Source organism: Octopus sinensis, linkage group LG1 (genome assembly GCF_006345805.1).
Source record: "Octopus sinensis linkage group LG1, ASM634580v1, whole genome shotgun sequence".
NCBI lineage: Eukaryota > Metazoa > Mollusca > Cephalopoda > Octopoda > Octopodidae > Octopus > Octopus sinensis.
Window position 1 is genome coordinate 106,807,256 of NC_042997.1, and position 13,941 is coordinate 106,821,196.

General features: G+C 36.8%; 1 protein-coding gene across 7 annotated transcripts in view; it reads left to right on the plus strand.

Annotated features, from left to right (window-relative positions):
• Positions 1 to 13,941, plus strand: part of LOC115214979 — a 272,042-nt gene that overhangs the window by 128,123 nt on the left and 129,978 nt on the right. The window lies entirely within an intron of this gene.

The following is a 13,941-nucleotide window of genomic DNA, read 5'->3' on the forward strand; positions in this document are numbered from 1 at the left end:
GGAATAAAAAATGATGTTAAATTATTTTTAAAATCGTAGACTCATCGTAGACACGCGCTAATACTCAGACGGGCTCGATATAAATCACGACTATAAGATACCCGAATTTGGTTAAACTGCACCGCAAAATGTGGGAGTAGTTAGGAATCTAAATCGAAGGGGACAGACACTCACACAACTACAGTTTTATATATATAGATATATATAGATATATATCGGTGGCACGTAAAAAGCACCATCCGATCGTGACCATTTGCCAGACCCGTCTGGCACCTGTGCCGGTGGCACGTAAAAAGCACCCACTAAACTCTCAGAGTGGTTGGTGTTAGGAAGGGCATCCAGCCGTAGAAACACTGCCAGATCAGACTGGGCCTGGTGCAGCCTTCTGGCTTCCCAGACCCCAGTTGAACTGTCCAACCTATGCTAGCATGGGAAGCGGACGCTAAACGATGGTGATGATGGTGATATATATATATATTATATATATATATATATATATATATATATATATATTGTGAAGGCACATGGTTTAGTGGTTAGGGCATTCGGCTCACGATTGTAAGGTCGTGAGTTCGATTCCCGGCGACGCGTTGTGTCCTTGAGCAAGACACTTTATTTCACATTGCTCCAGTCCACTCAGTTGGCAAAAATGAGTAGTACCTGTATTTCAAAGGGCTGGCCTTGTCACACTTTGTGTCACGCTGAATCTTCCTGAGAATTACGTTAGGGGTACGCGTGTCTGTGGATTGCTCAGTCACTTGCACGTTAATTTCATGAGCAGGCTGTTCCGTTGATCGTATCAGCTGGGACCCTCGTTATCGTAAATATATATATATATATATATATAATATATATATATATATATATATATATATCAAAGCACAAAAAGCAGAACCCTGTGGCCTATGCCAGGGGTATAACCAGCCCACTTATGCATACCTTTCCTTCATTGGACACTAAGCTCTGCTTGTAAACACCTGTTGGGGCAAGTGAAATCGAAATCAAATTCAATGACTGGCAACCATGCTAGTGGAGCGCTAAAGACACCATCCAAGCATGATCGTTGCCAGAGCAGCAAACTAGCTTCCGTGCCGGTGGCACGTAAAAAGCTCCATTCAAGCATGATCATTACCAGCATTGCCTAACTGGCACTTGTGCTGGTGATACATGAAAAATCATTCGAGCGAGGTCATTGCCAGTGCCACTGGACTGGCTCCTGTGCAGGTGGCATGTAAAAAACACCATTTGAGCATGGCCGTTGCCAGTACCGCCTGACTGGCCCTCATGCCGGTGGCATGTAAAAGCACCCACTACACTCTTGCAGTGGTTGGCGTTAGGAAGAGCATCCAGCTGTAGAAACTCTGCCAGATCAGATTGGAGCCCGGTGCAGCTATCTGGTTCACCAGACCTCAGTCAAATCGTCCAACCCATGCTAGCATGGAAAGCGGACGTTAAACGATGATGATGATGATATATATATATATATGTATGTATGTAGTTGTTGTTGTTGTTAAGCAACAAGACGGGTAAGGGTGATTAGGTGATGTCCTAGGGCTTAGGGATGGGAGACCCCAGACCTTGGGGAAAACTTTGCTTGTCTTGTAGTCGGGGGCTCTTCATTGACACCCGACACTACTAGGAGGTGACCCTCGAAGTTGCTGGAAATGAAGATCTTCAGGTCCAAATTCTTGAATGGCTGTATGTATGTGGAGGTGCAATGGCCCCGTGGTTAGGGCAGTGGGCTTATGGTCATAGGATCGCAGTTTTGATTCCCAGGCTGGACGTTGTGTTTATTGAGCAAAAATACCTAAAGGCTCCAGCAGGGTGTGGTGGCGACACTTACTGTATTCTTCCACCACAACTTTCTCTCACTCTTCCTGTTTCTGTTGTACCTGTATTTCAAAGGGCCAGCCTTGTCAAACTCTGTGTCATGCTGAATCTCCCCGAGAACTACATTAAGACTATATGTGTCTGTGTAGTGTTCAGCCACTTGCACATTAATTTCACAAGCAGGGTGTTCTGTTGATCGGATCAATTGGAACCCTCATTGTCATAATCGATGGAGTGCCACGATATATGTATATATATATATATACACAGGCAGACATATATGCAATGATATATACACATATGGAAGATCCTAGAGGGGCTGGTACCAAACTGGCATCATGTGTTATACTAAACTTAGCATGAAACTCAAACAAAGGGAGCAATTTCAAATTTGCTCCTTCATCAAAAGTCAACCACATGTAAATGGCAATTCAAAAGGTGATGATACTGGTAGGGCATCAGCATGGCCACAGCTTTAAGGTTGAAGCATGTAAAAGAGTAAAAGAATATGTATATTAAGATTTCACCTAGGCATAATGATAATTAGAACTCAATATACACATGCTTCAGAATAAAGCTTTAGGCAAGTACAGAGCATAATGTAAAATTAAACAAATGACAAGGGAATAGGAAGTATGTAATAAGCTTCCCTGGCTTACTCAGCTTGTGGTCCACATTATTGTTCATTAGTGTATCAAACAAAATGCTAAGCAGCATTTATTCTGACCCTTTACATTCAAATTCCACCGAGGTCAACTTTGCCTTTTATCCTTTCAGGGGTCAATAAAATAATGTTCTAGTTGAGCACTGGAGTTGATGTAATCAACTAACACTCCCCCATCCCCCTCAAAATTTTTTTAATTTCAGGCGTTATGTCTCACTATCATCGTCATTATCATCATCATCATCATCATCATCATCATCATTTTACAATGTAGATTTCTTCTGTCAATTATTTCCATTGAACTGCAGACTTTCATTTCTTTAAAAAGACATCTGTTCATATAATGCCATGTGTGATGGTGGAGGTGGTGTGTGCGCCTGTGTGTGTCTACTTGTTCATGCAATTTTTATTTTATACTATTGCTGCCATTGTTGTTGACAAATAACTGTTGTTGTCATTGTCACCATTGTTCATTCATACGCATCTACTTTCCATACTCTCATGGCTTGGTCTGTGTCTGTGGTTTATGTCTTCTCGCAGCTGCTGGATGTCTTATGAAATGAAGGTATTAACAATTTGAAAAGCTAGTTGTTAGTTCTGAATATATCACTCAGCTCAGACGTATTAAAAATGTATTATAACAACATTAGTAATTAATCATTAGCATCAGTGGTGGGATGTGGGCATGGCTGGGTGGTTGAGAAGCTTGCTTCCCAACCTTGTGGTCTTGGGTTCAGTACCATTGCGCAGAGTCTTGGTTGAGTGTCTTCAACTATAGCCCTAGACTGACTAAAGACAAGTCAGTGGATTTGGTAATCAGAAACTGACAGAATCCCATCATATATATATATATATATATATATATATTATGTATCTATAATATAAATTGGACATGGGCAATTGTTCTATTCTTTCTTGTCTTGAGGTTCACAGCCAAATGGCTGGGTGAATTTGCGTGAAAAATGGCACACATGTGGAGATGGGTGCATAGATTGGAATGCGGTTTGTATTTTTTTCCTAGCCCCCATACTTACCGAGAAAATCGATTAAAACTTTTTCTAATGGAATTCCCCTGTTGGTTCCACCATTAAAACAACCAGTTGCTCAGACAGCCGGCATATACCATTTCGCTAGCAACAAGAGCAGTACCGTATGACAGTCATCCAAAACTTTCGCTATGCTGCCTCTCTTCTTTCACCTCTTTTTCATACAGCTGGAGGCACATTTTTAATAGTGTTGCCCCAGTATATAATATTGCTCTAAAAGATAGTGGATTTAGCGAGGAAATAACCTATACACCAGTTCAATAATAAAGAAAAGGAAACATAGGAATAGGATAACTATCTGGTTCATACCCCTTTACTCCCCCAAAGTGAACTTTAATATAGGTAAATATTTCTTATCACTTATAGATAGACATTTTCTTATCAATCATAGTTACAAAAAGCTCTTCAATAGACATAACTTAAAAATCAGTTTTAGCTCAACTACTAATTTAAAAAATATAATCGTACATAACACACAAAAGCAACAAAATGAAACCAGCTGTTCATGCAGGGATAAAAATTTGTGCCCACTAAATGGAGCTTGCATGTCCAAGACCATCATTTATGAAGCCACCATAGACTCTACAACCACTAAGGACATAGTTTCGTCAAAGAAATATGTAGATCTCACTGAGGGGAATTTTAAAGCTAGGTTCAACAATCACACCTTCAGCTTCATACACTGGGATAAAAGAAAAACAACCAAATTATCAAGTCATATATGGACCTTAATAGAAAAAGTTTTCAGTTATAACATCCATTGGCAGATCTTAGCCAAGTGTAAGCCTTACACCAACAGCAGTGAAAAGTGCGGTCTTTGTGATATGGAAAGATAGCTCATCTGGAAAAGCAGCTTAGACCCCACTACATGTCTAAATTCAAGAACTGAACTTTTTGGATCATTTCCACATATAACTATTTGTTACGTACTTGTGTATGGTTGAATATATATGTGCACATATAGACATGTGTGTGGGTGTGTATGTATGCGTTTAACGCATGTGTGAGTGTGCATGTATGCATTTCACGCATGTGTGAGTGAGCATATGCATATAGGCACATGTATGTGAGTGTGTGTGCACACACGTATATGTATGTACATGCGCGCATACGCAAATTCTATGAGTGTTTTTTACTTTCTCCACTTCGGGTTTTTTCCCTATAACAGTCATTCTAATAGCGCTTTTCTTTGTCTTAATAACAGTCACTTACATAGTAATTTCCCTCTGTTTAACAGTCATTTTCATAGTATTTTTGTTTGTCTTAATAACTGATGAGATACCAGAGCAGATTTCTGCCCCGACATCCGAAACTCAGAGTTTTATTATTGCAACCAAATAATTGCCACATATTAAATTACAGATCTATATAACACACACACACACATATGTATGTATATATATATATATATATATATATATATATATATATATATATATATATATATATATATATATATATATATATATATCATCATCATCATCATCGTCGTTTAACGTCCGTTCTCCATGCTAGCATGGGTTGGACGGTTCGACCGGGGTTCTGGGAAGCCAGAAGGCTGCACCAGGCTCCAGTCTAATTTGGCAATGTTTCTACAGCTGGATGCCCTTCCTAACGCCAATATATATATACATATACATATAACATATATATATATATAATATATATATATATATATATATATATATATATATATATATATATAGATATATATATATATATATATATATATATATATAGATATATATATATATATATATATATATATATATATATATATATATATATATAGATATATATATATATACATATACATATAACATATATAGATATATATATATACATATACATATAACATATGTATATACATATACACACACACACACATACACACACACACACACACACACACACACCACACACACACACACACACACACACACACACACATACATATATATATATATATATATATATATATATTATATATATATATATATATATATATGCACACACAATGGGTTTCTTTCAGTTTCTGTCTACCCAATCCACTCACTAGGCTTTGGTCAGCCTGGGACAATAGTAGAAGACACTTGCCTAAAGTGCCACACAATGGGATTGAACTTAAAACTACATGGTCAAGAAGCAAGCTTCTCTATCACACAGCCATACTTGCACGTCCATGTGAGTTCATGTGTGTGTGTATGTGTATTTTTCCCTCCACTGCTTCTCAACTGGTGTTGAGTTGTTTATATACACATAACCTAGTGGTTTGGTAAAAGAGACTGATAGAATAAATACCAAAGTTAAAATAAGTACCAGGTTTGATCTGTAGTGCTCCAGCATGCCCACAGTCCAACAACTGAAACAAATTGAAGCGTAAAAGAGTAAATCCCTCTACATACACACAAATTGTTTTGGATTACTCAGCTCTCTTTATTCATCTTGTCAACCCCAACATGCATCTATAACATGTAGGCCCATCTTTTCGCTGTTCAACCTTAATTTAGCTGACCTGTGTTCAAGGTACCCCAGCCTTGATCATCCTGTTTATATTAGGGTTTTCCAGGTTTCCATTATCCAATTTAGCCTTCTTATTTCTTTATTGCCCACAAGGGACTAAACACAGAGGGGACAGACAATGACAGACAACAGGATTAAGTCGATTACATTGACCCCAGTGCGTAATTGGTACTTAATTTATCGACCCCAAAAGGATGAAAAGCAAAGTTGACCTTGGTGGAATTTGAACTCAGAACATAAAGACAAACGAAATACCTATTCTTTACTACCCACAAGGAGCTAAACACAGAGGGGACAAACGAGGACAGACAAACAGATTAAGTCGATTATATCGACCCCAGTGCGTAACTGGTACTTATTTAATCAACCCTGAAAGGATGAAAAGCAAAATCGATCTCGGTGGAATTTGAACTCAGAACATAGCGGCAGATGAAATACTGCTAAGTATTTCACCCGGCATGCTAACGTTTCTGCCAGCTCGCCACCTTAACCAATTTAGCCTTCTCTCAGTTCATTGTAGCACGTTTTGTTGTGCTGTATTCTGGATAAAATATTTTAGTATGTTAATGCTTATATTAATTTTACTTCTATTGGCCTCCAGCTACCAATACTTGATCATAGTTATACTAGTTCACCCTTTGATAATTGGGATCAAAGATATTATACATTTGTATGATTTCCAGCTTGTTTTAAATGCACATTATTGATGTATCTTATTTCTCTGATTCATTACATTTGTGTATAATAACATTACAGTTATTACATCCTGTAGATTATAACTCAGTTGCATATTGATTCTTTTTATTATTTTATTTTACTTTTTTGTTTATTTTGTTATATCACAGTTAATGAAACAAGCCCATAAGTTATATTGATCTTAAACATCATTCTCTCAAACAAAGGGAAAATATGCAGAAACCAAGATTTTTATACTGAGCAACAATTTGGTTCCCTAGACAACCATAACCCTTTAGCATTTAAACCAGCCATATCCAGCCCAAATATTCTACCTGTTTTACACTCAAACCAGCCAGATCTGGCCTCTCACATGTAACCTTACAATATCAGTGGCTGTGTGATAAGTAGCTTGCTTACCAACCACGTGGTTCCAGGTTCATTCCTACTGTGTGGCACCTTGGGCAAGTGTCTTCTACTATAGCCTCGGGCCGACCAAAGCCTTGTGAGTGGATTTGGTACATGGAAACTGGAAGAAACCTGTCGTATATATGTGTGTGTATATGTTTTTGTGTCTGTGCTTGTCCCCCCAACATCGCTTGACAACCAATGCTGGTGTGTTTGTGTCCCTGTAACTTAGCAGTTCGGCAAAAGAGACCGATAAAATAAGTACTAGGCTTACAAAGAATAGGTCCTGGGGTTGATTTGCTCGACTAAAGGTGGTGCTCCAGTATGGCTGCAATCAAATGACTGAAACAAGTAAAAGAGTACCAACTGAAACTTATAGACTAGTTACTAGTTACAGCTTACAACATATGAAGATGGATGACAACAGAAGAAAAAAAATTTTTCGTATTTTCTATTTGTTTTAGGGTTATAGTTCTGACTAAGCTACTTGTACACAGTTGTATATAATTAATAAAAGAAAGAAAGGAAGGAAGGAAGAAACAGTTCAAGTACAAACATGGCTGTGTGGTTAAGAAACTTACTTTGCAACCACATGATTTCAGTTTCTCTCCCACCGCAAGGTACCTTGGGCAAGTGTCTTCTACAATAGCCCTGAGCCTCGTAAGTGAATTTACTATAGGGAAACTGTTTAGAAGCCCATCTTGTGTGTGTGTGTGTGTACCCTTCCTATCAGAAACCTTTACCTGTTTCCAAGCAAGAGAATATTTCCTCTTGAATTGATATATTTTCATGGAAGATTGAAAATGAAGGACACTATTTGCATGATGGTAACATTTTTTACAACTACCATGCAATGTCAAGGCAAGGAAATAGCAGCCCTGTGTGTGTGTGCATATTTGTATATAGATGTGCTTCTTTCAATTTACATCTACCAAATCCCCATCACAAGGCTTTGGTCAGCCCAGTGTCATAGTAGAAAACATGCAGTGGAACTGAACCCAGAGCCATGTGGTTGGAAAGAGAACTTTTTAACACACTGTTACACCTGCATCTTTTTAAAAAATGAGGGATATACTGGATTAAGTAAAGAAAAACAGTTTTAAGAAACTGTATGGGCTTAGTTGCTGTTTAAAAAATAGTATGGGCCTTTGATCATAAGTCTGCTCAACCAGAGCTCACCTGGTGCTAAACAACTACAACAATTGCCCCTTCTGAGCTTCCTAACTCAGAAACGGCAATGCTGAGCATTGACAGGCTTCCTAAGAAGTGGCACTTGTGAAATCATTCTGAAGTGATAAAGTAGAAAAGCCTTATCCATTCAGTTATTTTGACCCCTCCACAATAATAATCATTATATCACATTCTTCTATATAATTTTTCCATTAAATATTTATGGAGTTTGTAGTTGGTTCAATCTGATCAAGGATATAAATGGTTGAAAATAGAATGTTCAGCCAAGTGGAACAAAAACCTATACAAGACATAATAATGGTTGATATGGTATCCAGAAGTAAACATAACCAACAGTTAATCAGTAGCTAACAATATACACACACCTGCATAACAATCCAATTAGCCAGTTCTGTTAGGTCAGCCATGACAACATTATCTGTTGATTAGATTATATACAGCAGCTATCACTTCAATTCATGCACTATCAAAGCCGTTTTACAAGCCACAAAGAGTATCATCAGTACTATAACAGTGAACCTCCTCATAGGTAATGCTACTTTAAAGACAGAGAGAGAGAGGCACCCATATAATCATATGTATAATTTTTTTTTTTGTGGCTGACTATCAGCTATTTGCAACTCACAATTTTCTCATTCCCCATGACATGATCTACCATCAGCAAATTGCATATGTGTAGCGTGTGTAAAAGAGAATGAGAGAAAGTGAAAAAAAAAAGACAGAGAGACAGGGAAATTCTGATGGATTGTTGTCTAAGAAAATAGCAAAACTAACCTGAATAACAGGAAAAACAAAAAAAAAAAATCAACGATAATAATAGTAATAATAAAGAAATAATTTATTTATTAGGGGTAATTGCACTAGCAATGCTTCATAAAAGTTTCTTGGATTATAGCTGTCAGTGTCTGAATTAGACTGCCATCTCAACCATCTGACCCTCCATCCATCTATCTAGACACTAGCAGTGTTATAAAAGTTAAGCAGTAGTATATTTATCAGTTCATTCTTTTAATTGCATACACAATTCTGGTTTAATTTATTATTTCAGTTTCATAGTCTGATATTATCATGTTTTAATACAGGTAGGACCAGTTCTTTCTTTTTTTTTTTGTAGGCTCTTTATAAATTTGCTAATTATCTTTTTGCATTTTATTGCAGTTATTTCCCAATGTCCAATTACATTTGAAATAAATATGTGTTTGGATATGTGTGTGTGTGTGTGTATGCACTTGAATATATATGTATGAATGTATGTATATATAAATATGTATGTATGAATGCATGTATATATATATATATATTCTGTATGAGCTGGAGGTTGAGAAACCAACTAAGGGATATTACCTATCCAATATACTACTGGTAGTGTACCCAATTATTCATAGCCAAGTGCTAGTTATTGCATGGCAATCTTGAGTATTATATATGGGCAGGGGTAAACGAATGGTTTATCCTTGATTTATATAGCAAATAAGAAAATGGACAGGATATAAAATCGACTGACATCAGCCAGTAAACATTCCAGTATGTCTTTTTATTCAAATGTATTGGATGAATACACACACGTGTATGAGTGGTACAGATTAGTGAGTGGAAAAAGCTGGTAACTGCATAAACAAGGGTGTGAATACACATAAGCATGTAGAAACAAATGAGCAAATGAGCAAATTGGAAAAAAACTAAATGGGTGTGCAGGTATTAGTTCCTTACGGCCGTTTCTGCCAAGGGGCAACAAAATCTTCCAGGTTATCTCCATCTCTTCAGTGTTATGCAGGGATGAGCAGACAAGGCTTGGATGGTGGATGTGCCCCTAGGCTTCTTCAGAGGGTTTGACTTTTATATGTGTTAGCCCCCACTCCTCCCAACCATTTAGACCCTCTGAAGAAGCCTAGGGGTACATTCTCCATCCAAGCCTTGTCAGCTCATCTCTGCATAACACTGAAGAGATGGAGATAACCTGGAAGATTCCGTTGCCTCTCGGCAGAAACGGCCGTAAGGAACTAGTACCTGCACACCCATTTAGTTTTTTGCCAATTTGCTCATTTCCTCATTTGTTTCTATATGCTTATATGTATTCACACCCTTGTTTATGCAGTTACAAGCGTTTTCCACTCGCTAATCTGTACCACTCATACATGTGTATATATACATCCAATACATTTCAATAAACAGACATACTGGAATGTTCACCGGCTGATGTCTGTCGATTTTATATCCTCTCCGTTTTCTTTTTTGCCCAAAATATATATATATATATATATATATATATATATGAATGCATATATTATGGACTTGTACTTGCATAGCAAGTCATTTGATCTGAGATCGTGTGCAATTGCAGCGTGGAGGGTGTTTGTAAGCCATTTAAGAAACACACAAAAGCCGTTTGATTCACTTCAACATTTAAGTTTAATTTGTCAAAATATTTTCGTCATTTAAGACTGCGACCTGTTCACTAACAAAAATCTCTGCTAGTGATGAAAATATTTTGACAAATTAAACTTAAATGTTGAAGTGAATCGAACGGCTTTTGTGTGTTTCTTAAATGGCTTACAAACACCTTCCACACTGCAATTGTTTGAATGCTTATATATATATATATATAATATATATATATATATATATATATATAAATATGTATGAATGCATATATATATATGTATGAATGTATATATGTGTGTGTATATATATATATATATAAATATATGAATATGTATGAATGTATATATATACATGCATATATTTTTGTGAACAAGACTGTTGGTGGTTGAAGACTTTCTACATGCCTATTACTACTTTATTGCATTTGAGATGGTGAAATAGTAACAAGGGAGTGTCTGTATAAACAGGGTGGAAAAAATACCACAAGATATATTTTTTCCAAACTCCCGATGATCTTGGCTTGGCTGTATGATTTTGGGCTCAGTCCATCATCATCATCATCATCATCACCACCATCATCATTGTCATCTTCATAATCATCATTGAATGTACCTGTTCTATGTTGACATGGGTTGGATGGTTTGACAAGATCCTACAGGTCCAAAAACTGCATCATCCTTCAATGTCTACTTTTGCTTAGGTTCTATGGCTAGATGCCCTTCCTTATACCAATCACTTTGTAGCATATATGGAGTGCTTTGTGTGTGGGGGGGTAGGTACCAGCACCTGTGAGGTTACCCTGCAGTCTGCAAGGCTAAGATGCTCTTTGATTGAGTGGGGACCACAGTGGAGAGAGAAGGGGAAAACAGCTTTATGGATAATTAAGTTGTCTACACCTCCCTGTCCTTCTGGTAAAGCTTAATATGTAATCATTATTAATAACACATACTTAATGCATGTATGTTGTTAAAAGCTAAGAGCTGTCTTTTTTTTTTGTCTGGGAAAGATTCCCTCAAAGACATATAGTGTTACAAAACACAATATACTTCAAAGCTTTAAAGGGATATTTCCCAAATGAAAAATTGCAACTCTTGGTATTTTAACAACATATATACACTAAGTATGTTCACATTATTGAGCTGCTTCTAACACATAATTTGAATTTATTCTACTTAAAACCATGCTGATGTCCTAAAACCAAGGTGCCATGTAAAAAGCATTAGTGTGGGTGCTAGTGTCATGTAAAAAGCACCCAGTACACTCTGTAAAGTGGCTAGTGTTAAGAATAGCATCCAGCTGTAGAAACCAAGCCAAAACAGACTAATGCAGCCCCTGGCCTTGCCAGTTCCTATCAAGCTGTCCAACCCATGCCCGCATGGAAGACAGCTGTTAAATGTTGATGCTACTGCTGCTGATGATGATTATGATGTACAACACTATTGCATATCAGCAAAATGTTTTTACACTATTCATATATACTTTAGGTTTTTAGTTTCGTTTTGGAAGCAAGGCAAGTATGCAGCATTGATAAGCAGCTAAATACTAAGAAATACCAGTATCTCTCATTCTCATTCACTCCCAGAGCAGTTTTGTTTCACCTAGCTTTAAAATATACTGTTTTTTTTAACATTATACATCTTTCAAAGGATCTTCCCCAGGTGAAAATCTGCAGCTCCTAGCATTTTAACAACTCTCATTAAATTTGTGACATTGAAAATGGTTATTAGATTGGTTAAGGGCAACAGGTTGGTGGACTTATTTGTGCATTGGACAAAATACCTGGCAGTATTCCTTTCAGCATTTTATGTTCTGAGTTCAAATTCTGTCATGTTCAACTTTGCATTTTATTCTTCTGAAGTCAACAAAACTAGTACCAGCTGAACACTGGAGTCAATGTAATCAACTAGCCAAAATTTCTAGCCTTGTACCTAGAGTAGAAAGGATTATGACTGTTGTTGATTGGTAGATTGCCTGATTAATTCAACTATTGATAAAAATAGGAGAAAATTTTGAGTTCAAACCGCACCAGGAACAACTGTTTCTCATTCATCCATGGTCAATAAAAATAATTTACCAGTCAACTTTTAAGGTTGATGAAAATTTTGTGGTTTTGTACCAGCCAAAGGCAACAACTTTTCACCCCTCTAGGGAATCTATGAACTAGGTACCATTGAAGTACTGGGATAGATTCAGTTGACTACTAATTTTTCTTCTATGATGCTCTGGTCTGGTTTTATGCCAGTTAGAAATGTTTCATCTCAATGATGGTGGGAGTAGGAATGGAGAGTATATGTTAGTGAAGTACTGAAGTAGGATGGTGGCTTAATTCGACTATTCCCTTTCTCCCAAAATCTATGGCTTTGTCCCAAAATTAGAAACCATTTATTACTGCTATAAAAAACTGTAAAAGTTTCTTTTTTTTTGTGAGAAACATAGACATTTATTATTAATCTTTTTTTATTAATATACATTTTTTACATTAGACTGGAAGTAAGAACTAACTAGATTAAAAGCAACTTATAAATTGAAATGTTATTTAAATTGTCGGTAGTGTTACTTTACAAGCTGCAAGAATAAATTTGTGCCATTGTTAATAATTGTACATTTTCAGATTCTAAAGGAATAAGAAATAAAGCAGCCAGATTATTAATAATATGCCAATTGTAGATGTTTTATTTAAAACTATCTTATTTTAATTGAAGTTAGAAATTGGCTAAAGTTTTTTGCAATTTATTTAATACAAAGAATGACTTGTGTGTCTTAATCATTGTCATCATCATCATCTTAACATCCACTTTTCTCTGCTCACATGGGCCAAATGAAATTTGTTTAGATAGATTTCCTATAGTTGGATGCTCTTCCTGCTACCAACCTTCAGTTGTTACAAAGCATGGTAATATTTTTCTTGGTCCTCCACACAAATAATACAAAAGCTGGACATGTTTCCATGGAAGAGTACAAAGGACATTGCTTGCTGGCTAGCACTGTCAAGATAAGACATTAATGCACACACTGGGCTTCTTTCAGTTTCTTATTTCTTTATTGCCCACAAAGGGCTAAACATAGCGGGGACAAACAAGGACAGACAACTGGTAACTGGTACTTAATTTATTGACCCTGAAAGGATGAAAAGCAAAGTCGACCTTGGCGGAATTTGAACTCAGAACGTAACAGCAGACGAAATACCGCTAAGTATTCTGCCAGCTCGCCGCCTTCTTTCAG